The 14850-nt window shown below is 44.0% G+C and overlaps 1 protein-coding gene and 1 pseudogene across 1 annotated transcript in view; both read left to right on the forward strand.

The window, feature by feature from the left end:
- The window catches only part of Nwd2 (NACHT and WD repeat domain containing 2), a 135093-nt gene that overhangs the window by 60014 nt on the left and 60229 nt on the right, over positions 1-14850 (forward strand). The window lies entirely within an intron of this gene.
- On the forward strand, positions 7772-8223 carry LOC129688940 (40S ribosomal protein S12-like; annotated as a pseudogene).

Here is a 14850-nt window from a genome sequence, read left to right on the forward strand (position 1 = left end):
CTAAAAATACAGGAACAGAGCATACAACCCTCCTCCATAGAAGGACCCATATTGTTGAAGGAGGCAGGTGATAAGCAAATTCCAACGGTGATAAATGCATCTTATTAAATGAAAGCTGTGTGAAAAATAAGGGTGGTTTAGGCGAGTTAGGGAGGGCCAGGTGGCCAGAAAGGGTTTGATGACAAGATGATATTTAGGCAAGTATCTTCAGATAATAACAGAGCAGATCGTGCAGCTGTCTGGAGGAGAAGTCCAGACATGGGAAACAAGAAGAGGGGGCTGAGAAGTGAAAGGGAATATTTAGAATATTCTATGAACAGGAAAGAGGTCAAATATGCATAGAGTGAGCAAGGACTAGTTCTAGAAGACATCAAGGTTGATCACATGGGACCCTCTGGGGCATGAGCAAGGACGTGGAATGTTAGAAATATTTAGAGAGATGGACCGGTGGGTAGAAGCATTTAGGAATAGGGCTGACAACCTGAGTTCTAACCCCAGAAGACATGTGGTAGAGGGAAAGGAATGGTCTCCTCCAGTAGGCTTCTGACTGCCACACACGCATGTGGTGTGTGTGTGTGTGTGTGTGTGTGTGCCCACGTCCACACATACAATTACATATATAAAATGTAATGAGTGAAAGTAAAGAGGGGTGTTACATGAGCTACTTTTAAGAGCTTTGATCAGAGGTAAATAGAATGGCGAAGGGAGAGTGTCAGCCCCGCTGTGGTGAGGTTACAGCACACAGGCTTGGCTTTTTACCTGGGAGCTGGCCATCAAACCCTCATGCTTTCTTGGTTCTTGCTTTTCACTTCTCTCCAGTGCAATATTTATTCTTTAAGAAACAGATAAGGCTCTTCCTTAAGGGCATGTAGTGCTGAATTCCTGATCCTTAACAGCATGTCACACGTGACACTTTAATCACATTTTTAATTTCCCTCCCACAAAGTGGAGAGCTCTCAGAAGCCAGAGACTGTCATTTTATCTTATTATCAGCATCTCTTGCAGTATTTGGTGCAGAGTGGCTGTGTAAGTGCTGGCTGGCTGCACTGAGTATGTTGAGGAAGGACTGAGACAGTGGAGAATCTCTGCAGAGCTGTAGAAAGCAGCAGTCAGCCATGAAAGTCATACAATTGCAAATTCCCCAATAAGCCTAGTAATGTATTCAATATTATACTTGGTGCCATTATATCCAAAGCAAGTCATCAGTGTAATAAGTGTATGGGGGATATTTTACATATTGTTTTCATCCTAAGCGTCAGATCCTAATATGTAGTTCACACAGCAAACACATCCTAATTTAGACTAGCCTCTTTTCAGGTGCTGGACACTTGCAAATTGACAGTATAACTCCCAGGGGGGCAGAGCAGTTCTAGATGGTAATGAGCTCATCCTGACAGGAAGAAGCCAGTCTGCCCAACCAACGACAGGCTTTCAGCTGACAGCAATGAGGATGGCAATTAGAAAGATAAGAAACAGAGAGAATGAAGTTCATTTATGCATGTTAAGTACCCAGAAAATTATAAAGAAAATAATTGTCTACCAGCCAAAATAGCGATTTAAAATTTCCTAACTCTTTCTGGCCATTGCGTTGACAGGTCGTTGTCATCTGAAGGGAGTGACTTGACTCTCAAAGGCACTGTTCTGTCTTGACTTAGTGGTTATGGAATGTGATGCAAAAAGACTAAGCCTCAGCAAGTCAGAGGCCCGTCAGATTAATGCTTAAATTGTCTCAAATCAAAGGAGACACCTGATGGCCATGGTAGCTCCTCTTATTTCTAAATCTTTAAGTTAATATCCCGTCTCGTGAGTATCATTGGCTACCTTTTCCACATTTACTAAATACTGTGACCAAAGTAATTTTCCCCACATGCCTTTGCCATTAAGACAAGTGATTTGTTTTCCCAGTAAGAACTCCCCCACCACACACACACACACACACACACACACACACACACACACACACACACAATATGTTGGCTCCAGCCCTTCCCCATCATTCCATGGGGCCAGCTGGCTTCCCAGGAATGCTGGGAAATAATTATGCTGACACTCAAAGACGCAAACGGAATGGATGTTCATGCCCGGTGGTTCCATCACTCCAAGCATAAGTCTAGATCTGTCCTCTTGGGGGCCTTCCTTCCTCAACAAGTAGTGTAAGCCTTACCTCCTTAGGCTCCTGTCAGCATGGAGCTGTCCTTTCTCAGTACCTGCGGATCTGCCTTTCAGAGTTGTGTGATGACATTTCTGTTTTGAATGTTAGTATCTTCAAAACAGAACTTACACTTTTTCTTTACCTAGTTTTCCAACTGCTACTATTTCCCGGTCTTTAGAGCATAAACTCTCGGCTGATAGTCAGCCCATCCCTCCAGCCTTCTAAGCCCAGGTCCAAGCTGCCAGTGCTGCCTTTGACTTACCTGCTGTGGTGCCCCTCGAAGCTTATCTCCTTTCCATTGCAGAAGCCCCTGCCTCGCCTGGGTGGGAAAGTCTAAAGTCAGTTTTTTCTGACCTCTCTCTGCCTTTATCATTTTGTTGTTCTTTTCTAGACTGGACACAGCTGCTCAAACAATCTTCCTTGAAACAATACTCGGCAGATTTCAATGATTCTCAGACACAGGCCTTTGTACATCTATTGCATTTGAAGTTAGACTTGAAGACACAAATGGTGTGGGGTCTTTTAACTAACAGAACATTTCTTTGTTATTGATAACCATGGAGGACCCTGCGTTGTGAGCTCAGTCTGTTATCTCATTTACAAAGTATAGTCGCAACAGCATGAGTTCTTCTGTTATATATACAAAAGTTGAGATGTCAAATCTGCAGATTCCCAGCCCTGGGCTCTCGGAACATTGCTTGATAGATGCTCTGTGGCTGAGGCCCACACAAAGTGAACAGATCAGTGCCTGCATTCTTGCGGGAATTACACGAAAGAACACAAAGTGCCTAGGCCGTCATGACACTCAAGTGATGCTAACTTTCTTGTCTTTCATACTCTTCATTCTTCCTCCCACCAGGAACCTAGTAGAGAGAAAGGGCATTCATTCCTCTCCCAGCTTTCCGAGTATCATAAAAGATCTTTGATCTAGTTATGCCAAGACATCTGTCACTCTAGCACAGTGGTTCTCAACCTTTGTAATGCTACGGTCCTTTAATACAGTTCATCATGTTGTGGTGACACCCAACCATAAAATTTTTTGTTACTGCTTCATAACTGTAATTATGCCATTGTTAGGAATCATAATGTAAATCATATCTGTATTTTCTGATGGTCTTAGGTAGCCCTGTAAAATGGTCATTTGACTGCCCCCAAGAAGGTCGCAACACACAGATTGAGAACCACTGCTTTAAGGAGTGTCTTGTATCTGGTACAGAAGGAATGTTGACTTGACAGGGAGATTATTCAGAAAGCATTTATTACATCACATACAAGAAGAGATGATACAGCTAGACAAAGACAATGGTAGTCTATGCTGGTGCAGCAGAACACCTGAGGCTCGTTTATGAAAGAGAGCAATCTTTCTTCATGATTGTATAATCAGAGGAAGGTAAGATCAAGGTGGTAGCAGGTTTGATTCCTCCTGAGGGTTCCTCTGACTCCATCATGGCACCTTGGTGTCTGTATCTTCCGGAGGGGAGGAGCACTGTGTCTTAGGTGTGGCCAGTGGAAGGGCCGAGGGAACACCTTTCCTCTGCCAGTACCTGTTAAAGCTTTAATCTAGCCATAGAAGTGGAACCCTCACAGCCTGTACACCTCTCAAAATTCCCACCCAACCCCCCAGAAGCCACCTAGGAATAAGTTTCCAACACTCAGACTTTGACATTTACTTCAGTTCCAGTCACTTCTTCAGCAAGTTCACCAGTCCTGTGGTCTTTGGTTTTAGTTTGCTTCAAGAAGACCGAGAGCTAGGAGCTACCCAACATGACTGTTAAAATAGCAGGAAATAAGAGGCAGAGTTTGTCAGACTTGCCCCCATTTTCTCTCTGTGATCTGTAGAAGGGAGGTGAGTTAGAGAAGTGAAACTAAACAGGTGGCTATAACTCCTGGGAACACATGCTCTGTTCTCTACAAAGAACACTAGGAGACCACCTCATCACACTCTGTGCCTACAACTGGCACGCCAACTTCTTCGTCAACATGACAGGAAGCCATTTAGTCGAAGATGCCCCAGTCCTAACCGTCACACCTGCACCGTTGAGAGCTGCTGCTGACGCTTGGTCATGGATGTGCGACTAAAAGACGTGGGGTAAATAAGATGGGTAGGGTGGGTGGCGCATGGTCCAAAGGCTTGGAGGCTCTTTCTCCAGGGCCAGGGAAGCGGGGGTCAATCAGATGAAAAGCGCCAGCCCTACGAAGCTGACAGGAAAGTGCCAGTAGGGTCTTCCCTGCGCCAAGCACAGCCCTGACCTCTGCAGCCACACATGTACTTAACATCCACTGCAGTTGTGCCCAAGAGCTACCGTTTTCAGGTCCCCCGAAGCCATCTTAATGAGCAATAAGGAAACCAAGACTTGCCACAAAGACTCCTTAAATGCATCATTCTTAACTAAGGTTTAACAAGACAGAACGGAAAGCCTTTTCATCCTGCTAAGCAAGGGATTCTTAACTAAGGGTTAGCAAGACAGAACGGAAAGCCTTCTCATCCTGCTAAGCAAGGGATGGAAATTTGAGCAGGAAGCCCAAACTTGCTTTAAGCAAGATAATTAAGCAGTACTGTCTATGTACGTCAGAATTGCAGGCTGAGTTAAATTTTGTGAACCTTGGATTGATTACCATGGCCTTACAGATGCTTCCTGTTTTTCTCCTGTATTCTCTCACTAAAGCCCTCATATTCATCAAGCCAGTCTCTTCTGTACGTGTTTTTCTTGTTGTTTTTATTGTAAAATCATTTGTTTGTTTAGACTTTCACATATAGCATTTATTCATCGTATCTTGGCCATATTTATCCCCACCTCTGTCTCTCTCAAACCCCACCTTCCCCAGCATATCTCCTATCTTCTTCCCAGCTTCACGTCTTTAAATAACCACTCAATGCAGTTAGCGCCACACATATGCTCACCCTTGTGGAGCCAGGCTCTGAGGCCCGGGAAGCCTACCAGTGGCCAGCAGGAAAATCGCCCTTGTCCATCCAAGATGTCCTTCTCTAGGTCCCACAACCACAGAAGGTGGTGTCCTTACCAATAGGGTCTTCTCTAGTTGTTGGGGGGGCAGTTCAGAACAAGAGCAGAAGCCTGTCCTGTTTGGGTGATGTCGTCATATAACAGCCAATGTTGTCTGGAAGCAGCTTCGTTTGCCCGTGCAGGATAGCTCTGTTTAACCTCCTCCTTCTACTATGCTTTAAGTAGCTTACAAACTCACGGGGCCTCGCCAAGCTTCCTCAGGGGGCCTCGCCAAGCTTCCTCAGGCAGCGGTACTGCTGGCACACCTGCCCTTCTCGTTTCCCTCACCTCCTGTATCCATCTTCACTTAAAACTTAGCTCCAACATTCCTCTTCCCCTTGTCCTTTCATTTCACATATGTTCTACTAACCCCCTTTTTGTTTTATGTCGTATTTTCTACTTTGGTTGCAAGAGCATAGATTCCCATGTTGCTTCTTCACACACACTTCTTCTCTGTTAACCGCTCCCCACGCCCCACCACCAACCGCCTGCTCCAGCATCTCAAGATGTGCTCTGTCCCCTGAGTTGCCAATATACCTTGCAGGCTTTGTAACTGACGCAATCTACTGTGGAGCCCTTGGTCTCCCCTGCACCTTGTCAACTAATCGCCTTTCTCTAGTCTCTGTTTATCTAATGGACGTGTCTCTCTACTGGGAAGTGCACAGCTCTTCGTTGAATCGCATCACTTCACCCAGGCCAGAGGTCTAATTTGTTTAGTCACTTCACATTTCAATGCTGTCTGTCAGAGCCTAGCCAGGCCGTACCAAGCTGTTATCCTCTGGGAGTATAAATGTGTTACATCATCCATCTCCCATCATTGTGAGAAAGCCAGCTTATTAAAGGGAAAATAAATAAAGACGACAACGGGCAAGGGGAGAAGGAGAGTGTGTACATGACCTTCATTGTCTTGATTTAATCACAATTTCTGCAGCATGCAGTGGCTCCGGATACGGTCAAGCCTGACTTCTTGCACAATAATATTATTCTTCATTTTAGTTGGCACTAAGAGGCTATCTTCTTAGAATTCTCCTAATAGTAGAGTGGTAGCATCGAGGAGATTCGAGATTTACTAGAAAAGTTATTCTTCGCTAAGTCTTTAATTTCTGCTAACCTGTGACTATCTCATTTATCCCCAGTAGTGGAAATCACACAAGAGAATTTGTCCTTCTAAAAGCAGAATGAGAAATAGACCCCAACTTTCAGGAGACACTTAACTGTCTCAGCTGGACACACCAACCACAAACCCTCCTGTAAATCCTAAACACATAGTAGTTACATTTTTCACTATTACTTTTGCTATCTTTATAGAAGGGAGGGAGGAACATTTTTAACAAATTTCACAGAGCAAAAGGATAACTTGTGTGAAAGCTTCTCTTTGTCGATAATTAGGTAGAGACCACTGAGAAGCAGCTAACTGCAGTTTGCTTACCTACAGAGTAAAGCATTTCTTCTACCTGATCCTTGTGTCCTTTTGACTCCCAAAGCTTATATCCTGATCTCAGTATCTGCAAACGCAGGACAAAGCTCAGCTCTTGGCTTTGCATCACTGCCATGTGTGCGACCTCCAGCCCTCTCTGGAGGAGAGACCATGTCACTGTCCCTTGAGGCCAAACCCATGGATGTGGGTCTCACCTCCCCACTGATGTCTGCTCTCCACCTCATGCATCAGGCTTGTTTAGGATCCTCAGAGCCCTATCTACTTGTCTTCACAAAGCTACTGTGATGAGTAATATTGCCAACCTGAAGGAATTAAAAAAAAATCCCATGGAAGGCAAATCTCTGGACATGCTTGTGAGAAATAATCTAGATTGGGTAAATTAAACACGGAAAGACCCACCCAACTGTGGGTAGAGCCATTCTCTGAGCCGCTGTCCAGGACTAGATGAACAAGGAGAAAGTCTGCTGACTGCCAGTACTCATCTCTCCGTGCTGATTAGGTGTGCAGTGTGAGCAGTTGCCTCAAGCTCCTGCCACCAAAGCACTCCTGCCATGATGGATTTCCCCTTGAATTGCAAGCAAACATAAACCCTTCCTTCCTTAAAATGCCTTGGTCAGTTCTTTGCCACAGCAACTAGACAAATAATTAAGACTAGTGTGCCCCGCTGCCTCAGGAAGAGTGATGAGAATATCAGTGCCAGTGTTGAACAGTCTCTGACCCAATGTCACCAAGTCTCACAGGGCATGTAGTCATGAGCTGGCACTGACCCGTGTGGTACTCGTTGCCAAGGAGATGCAGGTGCTATGGAAATGCATCATGGAGGAAGGAGGTCGTGCTCTCACTATCTACAGTTTTCAGAAAGGCCTGTCTAAGTTCAATCCGAAAGAAATGGATAGAGGAAGATGGCCTGGTAGAAAAATATTACAGGAAGAAAAAACATTCTCATGAGCAAAGTTGGAGAACTTGAAAATTATGTGTTTACTAATCATGGACCTACCTGTGTGTTGAGCATTTGCTTCATCCTTGCTATGAGCCTGGCACAGGGATTCCAGCTTTCTTACCTTTGGGTGAAGAAACTTAGAAATATGGACACATCCTTTTCCCCTGACACCGCTCAGCTATGTCAGTGGCAGAGGCTAGGGTGTGGTCCAAATTCGGCCTCACCAGTAATCGACCGCCATGGCTGAGGAAGGCATTGCTGCTGGAGGTGTAACAGACATCAACACTACTCTACAGGAGGTACTGAAGCGCGCCCTCATCCACAATCACCTAACACGCGGCATGCGCAAAGCTGCCAAAGCCTTAGACAAGTGCCAGGCCCATCTTTGTGTGCTTGCATCCAGCTGTGAGGAGCCCGTGTCCGTCAAGCTGGTGGAGGCGCTCTGTGCTGAGCACCAGATCAACCTGATGAAGGTTGACGACAACAAGAAACTCAGGGAAGTGGGTAGGCCTCTGTAAAATTGAGAGGGGAAGCCACGGAAAGTGGTTTCAGCTGTGTGGTGGTTAAGGCCTATGGCAAAGAATCTCAGGCCAAGAATGTTAGTGAGGAGTACTTCAAATGCAAGACAGAGAGAAATAATCATTTTGGCTCAAGAAAAGAAAAGAAATGGGGCACAAATGACTGCTGGTGATTGGCTACAAACAGGGTCAAGATTTGAACCAGTTGGGCAGCTTCAGCAGTGACCATGCTGTCTTACTACATCCAAAAGCCTCTGTCACCCTAACGCTCATAAAAACTCAGATATAAACTTATGCAAGTATGCACTGAGCAGCTTGCAAAATAGAGGTCCAAGTCCCAGCTCAAATCCCAGCTCCACCTTGCTACCTTTATGCCTCTGGGAAAGTTTCTCTTTTTTAATTTATTATTATTATTAATTACAATTTATTCACTGTGTGACCCAGCTGTAGCCCCTCCCACACTCCTCACAGTCCCACCCTCACTCCCTCTTCTTCCCCTATGACCCTCCCCTACTCCACTGATAGGGGAGGACCTTCTCCCCTCTGTCTGACCCTAGCCTATCAGGTCTCATCTGGATGCATTGTCTTCCTCTGTGGCCTGGCAAGGCTGACCACCACCACCACCCCCCGGCAAGGGAGAGGTGATCAAAGAGATGGCCACTGAGTCTATGTCAGAGACAGCCCCTGCTGCCCTTACAAGAAACCCATATGGAGACTGAGCTGCCTAGGGGCTACATCTGAGTGGGGGAGGTCTAGGTCCTCTCCATGCATGGTCGTTGGTTGGAGCATCATTCTCTGCAGGTCCATACAATAAAAGATCTTCTGGAGGTATCTCCATCCCTGATCTCAAGCTGTACTATACAGCAACAGTAATAAGTATGGCATGATACCAGTATAGAAACAGACTGCTGAATCAATGGAATCGAATCGAAGTTGCAGAAATAAACCCACACACCTACGGATACTTCCTTTTTAAACAAGAAGCCAATGGAAAAAAGACAGCATCTTCAACAAATGGTGCTGGTCTAACTGCATGTCTACATGTAGAAAAATAGCAAGCCTACAGTCAACACCAAACTAAATGGAGAGAAACTTGAATCAACCCCACTGAAATCAGGGACAAGGGAAGGGTGCCCACTCTCTCCATACCTCTTCAACATAGTACTTGAAGTCCTAGCCAGAGCACTAAGACAACTAAAGGAGATCAAGGAAATACAAATTGGAAAGGGAGAAGTCAAAGTGTCACTATTTGCAGATGATATGATAGTATACATGAGCGACCCCAAAAATTCAATCAGAGAACTCCTTCAGCTGATAAACACCTTCAGCAAAGTGGCAGGATACAAAATCTACTCAAAAAAAATCAGAAGCCCTCCTGTATACCAAAGACAAAAGAGGCTGAGAAAGAAATTAGGGAAACAACACCCTTCACGATAGACACAAATAACATAAAGTACCTTGGTGTGACTCTAACCAAGCAAGTGAAAGACCTGTATGAAAAAAACTTCAAGTCCCTGAAGAAAAAAAAAAAAGATTGAAGAAGATATCAGAAGATGAAAGATCTCCCGTGCTCATGGATTGGTAGGATTAACATAGTAAAAATGGCCATTTTACCAAAAGCAATCTACAGATTCAATGCAATTCCCATCAAGAACTTTACAGAACTCGAAAGACAATTCTCAGTTTCATATGGAGAAACAAAAAACCCAGAATTGCTAAAACAATCCTGTACAATAACAGATCTTCTGGAGGTATCTCCATCTCTGATCTCAAGCTGTCCTATAGAGCCAGAGTAATAAAAACTGTATGGTACTGGCATAGAAACAGAATGGTGGATCAATGGAACAGAACGGAAGACCCAGAAATAAACCCACACACCTACGGATTCTTGATTTTTGACAAAGAAGCCAAAACAATACAATGGAAAAAAGATAACATCTTCAGCAAATGGTGCTGGTCTAACTGGATGTCTACATGTAGAAAAATGCAAATAGACCCTGCACAAAACTAATGTCCAAGTAGTTCAAAGACCTCAACATAAAACCAGACACACTAAATCGGTTAGAAGAAAAAGTGGGGAAGAGCCTGGAACTCATTGGTACAGGAGAGAACTTCCTGAGCAGAACACCATCAGCACAGGTGATCAACAATCCATAAATGGGACCTCTCGAAACTGAAAAGCTTCTGTAAAGCAAAAGACACTGTCATCAGAGCAAAATGACAGCCTACAGACTGGGGAAGGATCTTCACCAACCCTATATCTGACAGAGGACTAATATCCAGAATATATAAAGAACTCAAGAAGTTAAACACCAACAAACCAAGTAATCCAATTTTAAAAAATGGGGTACAGAGCTAAACAGAGAATTCTCAATAGGGAAAGTTTCTTAACTTGTTTATCCTTCAGGTGTTCATCTCTAAAACAGGAAGTGTTTCTACATTGTGTCTGGTAGTTACAGTTTGTGTATAAAATGCTGTGTACTGGTTTATGAGTTTGAAAACTTGGTCACTAGCCAGTGGGATTGTTTAAAGGGCTTGCGGAACCTTTAGGAAGTAGAGCCTTTAGATGTTTTTAGGTAGAGTAATTTAGGTAGTTTGCCACTAGAGACAAACCTTGAGAACTATAGCTTGTTTCCTTCAGTGCTCTGCACCCCTGATTCCTGGCTAGTGCCAAGTAAGAAGCCACCGCAACATCCTGAGGCCATGGGCTGACCCCCACATGCCTTCCCCACAGCTCCCACCTTGTTCCTTCTGTGATCTTGAAGACCAGTGTCTTGGCTCTGCTGCCAGATGCACTGAGCTCCCACAGTCATGGGCTGCACATGAGCTTGAGCTGAGTGCTTCTTAACACACACACTTTTTAAAGCTGTCCAGAGGCCGCACTCAGAGGGCGTGTGGGGTCAGCATTGTCCCTCACCTCACATTGGTGGACTTGTTCTTTCTGATGATCACAGACAGAGCCAGTGACGGGTGTATGGGACCTGATTTTTTATAATCATCTAACTTAGTCATTAAAACATATAGCCCATAGTCACGCATCTCATGACCAAGAACACACTTGAGGTAATGAAAAGTAAGTACTAGTGAAAGTGAAGTGGTTGCTGGTGGAAGACCCTTGCATTGCCTCCTGACCACTGCAGCTAACAGGTCATTCTACAGGGAGGGTTACTGCACACAGCACCCGGAGTGCGCCTTTGCTAAGACTGTCCCGAAACTCGCTTCTGCTTACTTTCTTCTGAGGTAAGCGCTCTGGAAATGGGACATAAATGCTGAGCCAGCTCCAAGGAGTGTTGCCTCCCTCACTATGACTCTCCTAACAGAGTAAAGTTGTTGCCATTCAAACTTTCTTCCCCTGCTTTGTCTTCATTTGAATACTTTGATGGTGACAAATGTTGATCCTCTTGAGAATACATCTTATTTTCTGTGAAGAGAGATTTTTTAAATGCTAATGCTAACTTTTTAGTTAACATGCAAAATAATGGAGCTCGTTTTGCTGTATATATATATGTGTGTGTGTGTGTGTGTGTGTGTGTGTGTGTGTGTGTGTGTGTGTCTGTGTGTATTATACTTGGCTCATATTCACCTTGTCAAGGCTCTCTCCCATCCTTCTACTTCCTCTCTCTCTCTCTCTCTCTCTCACACACACACACACACACACACACAGCAATTCATATTGCTAAATCTAGATTCTACATGAGATAAAATGTGCTGAATATGCTACCTTGTCTTCATACCATCACTCATTCCTGTTTACCCTCAGCTTCTACCCCCTCCACTCATAGCCTTTCTTGTGTGTTCTTGAAACAGACAGACAGACAAACAGACGATGGACAGATTGATTGATCGATTGATTGATCAATTGATTGGCTGACACGTTCTTCATATGAAAAGGAAACACATAATAGTCAGCTTTTGTAAGTCTAGCTTATTTCATTTAACATCATAGTCTCCAGTCCTATTCTTTTGAAAATGACATAATTTCCTCTTTCATGGAGGAATAAAACTCTATAGTGTGTGCATGCCACATTGCTTTGTATGCTCTTGTGAAGATGGACAGTCCAGGCTATTTCTATATCTCGGCTACTGTGCCTAATGCAGCCGTAAGCATGGTTGTGTAAGTATCTCTGTGGTGTGCCTACCTAGCTTCCTTCAGTTATGTTCCTGTGACTAATCTAACTGGATCATGCTCTAGTTCTGCGTTTAGGGTTTTTAAAATTATTATTTCATTATTTATTATTATTATTATTTACAATTTATTCACTTTGTATCCCATTTGTAGTCACGGCCCTCATCTTTTCCCTGCCCTACCCTCTCCCCTCTTCCTCCCCTATCCCTCTTCCCTGGTCCACTGATAGAAAAAGTCCTCCTCCCCTACACTCTGAACCTAGCCTTTCAGGTCCCATCAGGACTGCCTGGATCCTCTTCCTCTGTGAGCTGGCTGGGTCACCCCACCAGGGAGAAGTGATCAAGGAGCAGGCAACAGAGTTCATGTCAGAGACTGTCTCTTCTCTTGCTAGGGAACCCACATGGAGACTGAGCTGTCTATGGGCCACATCTGAGCAGAGGGTCTAGGTCCTTTATATGTATGGCCTTTGGTTGACGTATCAGTCTCTGTATTCCCCCCCAGGCCCTCCTGATTTTTTTGTTTGTTTGTTTGTTTTGTTTTGTTTCTTTGTTGGTCTCCTTTTGTGGCTCCTGTCCCATCCAGGTCCTTTTATACCCCCTTCTTCCACAAGACTCCCTGTGCTCTGCCCAAAGTTTGGTTGAGGTTTTAGTTTTTGAGGAAGCTCCATACTGATTTCCAATGTGGCTCTACAAGATTTAATTCCCAAAGACACTGCATACATGTTCCCCTTTCTTCACATTCTCGTTGGCATCAGTCATTAGTTTCCTTGGCAATGGCCATTCTGACTGGAGTGAGACAGAAGTTCACTGTAGTTTTAATTTACGTTTCCATGAGGGCTGAGGATGCTGAGCATTGTCCATGGCTAATGGCAGTTGCGTTGTCCATGGCCAATGGCAATGGCGTTGTCCATGGCTAATGGCATTGCTTCCTCCTTTTGAGAGCTGCTGTTCACTTCATTTATATCCTTTTGGAGGGTGATGTGTGGAGTCTGTTCAGTTTTTAGACTTCACAGATTCAGGCATTATCCCGTGTCTGAGGTACAGTTGGCAAAGATTTTTTTTTCTCCCATTCTCCACTCTTTGTTCACTCTGCTGTTTATTTCCTTTGCTATGTAGGTCTTTTCATTTCATTTGCCCCCATTTGCCAATTTCTGTAATTATTTCCTGAGCTATTGGAGTCCTTAAAAAGAGATCCTTAGGAGCTCTCTCTGTTTTACGTCTGTGAAGGTCAGAAGAGCTGGAGAAATCCGGTTTTTTTTTTTTTATCCAAACTAAAAGATTATTTTTAAGTGTGAAATGAGATCGTTCCCAAATAGAACATGCCCTAAGCAATGAAGAGCTACATGAGTGCAGAGCCTCCCACTACGATAACTAACAACAGCTTTCACTTCAGTTTGGGATTTGTTTGAAGAATAATAATAATAATAATAAATAGCATAAGGGTGGGAGAGATGGCTCCGTGCTAAGCTGAGTGTAGCTATGAGCTATGATCCCAGTGCTGTGTGGGCAGAGATGGAAGAGTAAGTAGGGCAGCCAGCCACCAGCCAGCCACCAGCCTAGCCTCCAACTTGAGTGAGTGACCTTGTCTCAAGGGAATAAGCCAAGAGTTGTCCTCCGCTGGCCTCCAGCCATGCACAGGTGTGTACACCCACACAGACAAACTCACTCACACCACACTCACATATAACACTATCTGAAAATAGCAGCAGTCATATACTCTCTGACTTCCGTGTTTTGCATCCAGATAAGGGTCTATAAAGTAAAGAAGAATTTTATCAAGAAAATATTTGGTAAACATTTGCTCAAGGACTCTTTCCAAATACAAGATAGTATTAGGACATTATGGGAATACGGGCTGTCTCTGACATGAACTCAGTGGCTGGCTCTCTGATCACCTCCCCCTGAGGGGGAAACAGCCTCATCAGGCCACAGAGGAGGACAATGCAGCCAGTCCTGATGAGACCTGATAGGCTAGTTGACTTGGGAGGGGCACGGGAGGAGATGAGGGAGGCAGAGTGGCTTTGGGAGGGGTTGGGAGAGGGGACTATAGCTGGGATACAAAGTGAATAAACTGTAATTAATTTAAAAATTAATATAAAAATTCAAATGTGATGGGTTTTTTGGAAGGTGGATAGTAAGTGAAGCATTTGGTTACTGTTTTTTACAGGTTGCTTGATAGTTTTATAATGCTGATGTTTAAATGATTGTCTCGTTGCTGTGGAGGATTTATTGAGGCTTTCTTGGCTGATTATTTTGTTTTCAGATCAGTTGACCATATTATAATTAGCAAGATAAACTGGCATCCTTAAGAATTTTCAAAAAATAAATGAGATGGTTTAAAGTAAAAAAAGATAAAAGTCAAATTACTTTTCTAAGCTTTCTGCTTAAGTGTCACAATAAATAAAGGCACATAAAGTGTGCTTTCGGCGAGGTGGTAGTCCACCCAACAGCAGAGTGCATCATGGAGCTGCAGTGCCCAGGAATTAAGCTCAAGGCTAAACTTAATTTTTTTAAGTGTGTAATAAATCTTGTCTTGTTGAGCACTTTAATTCCAAGTGGTTTTTACCAGTTATTGATCATGTAGATGGATGGCAGAGCCATTTTGCCCAAAATGGAGTTTTGTATTGCATAAGTTCAATGTTTCATGTATTTATCTTCTCCCTGTCTTTGCGGTT

The sequence above is a fragment of the Psammomys obesus genome, unplaced genomic scaffold (genome assembly GCF_907164565.1).
Source record: "Psammomys obesus unplaced genomic scaffold, mPsaObe1.curated_primary_1811, whole genome shotgun sequence".
NCBI classification, from domain to species: Eukaryota; Metazoa; Chordata; class Mammalia; order Rodentia; family Muridae; genus Psammomys; species Psammomys obesus.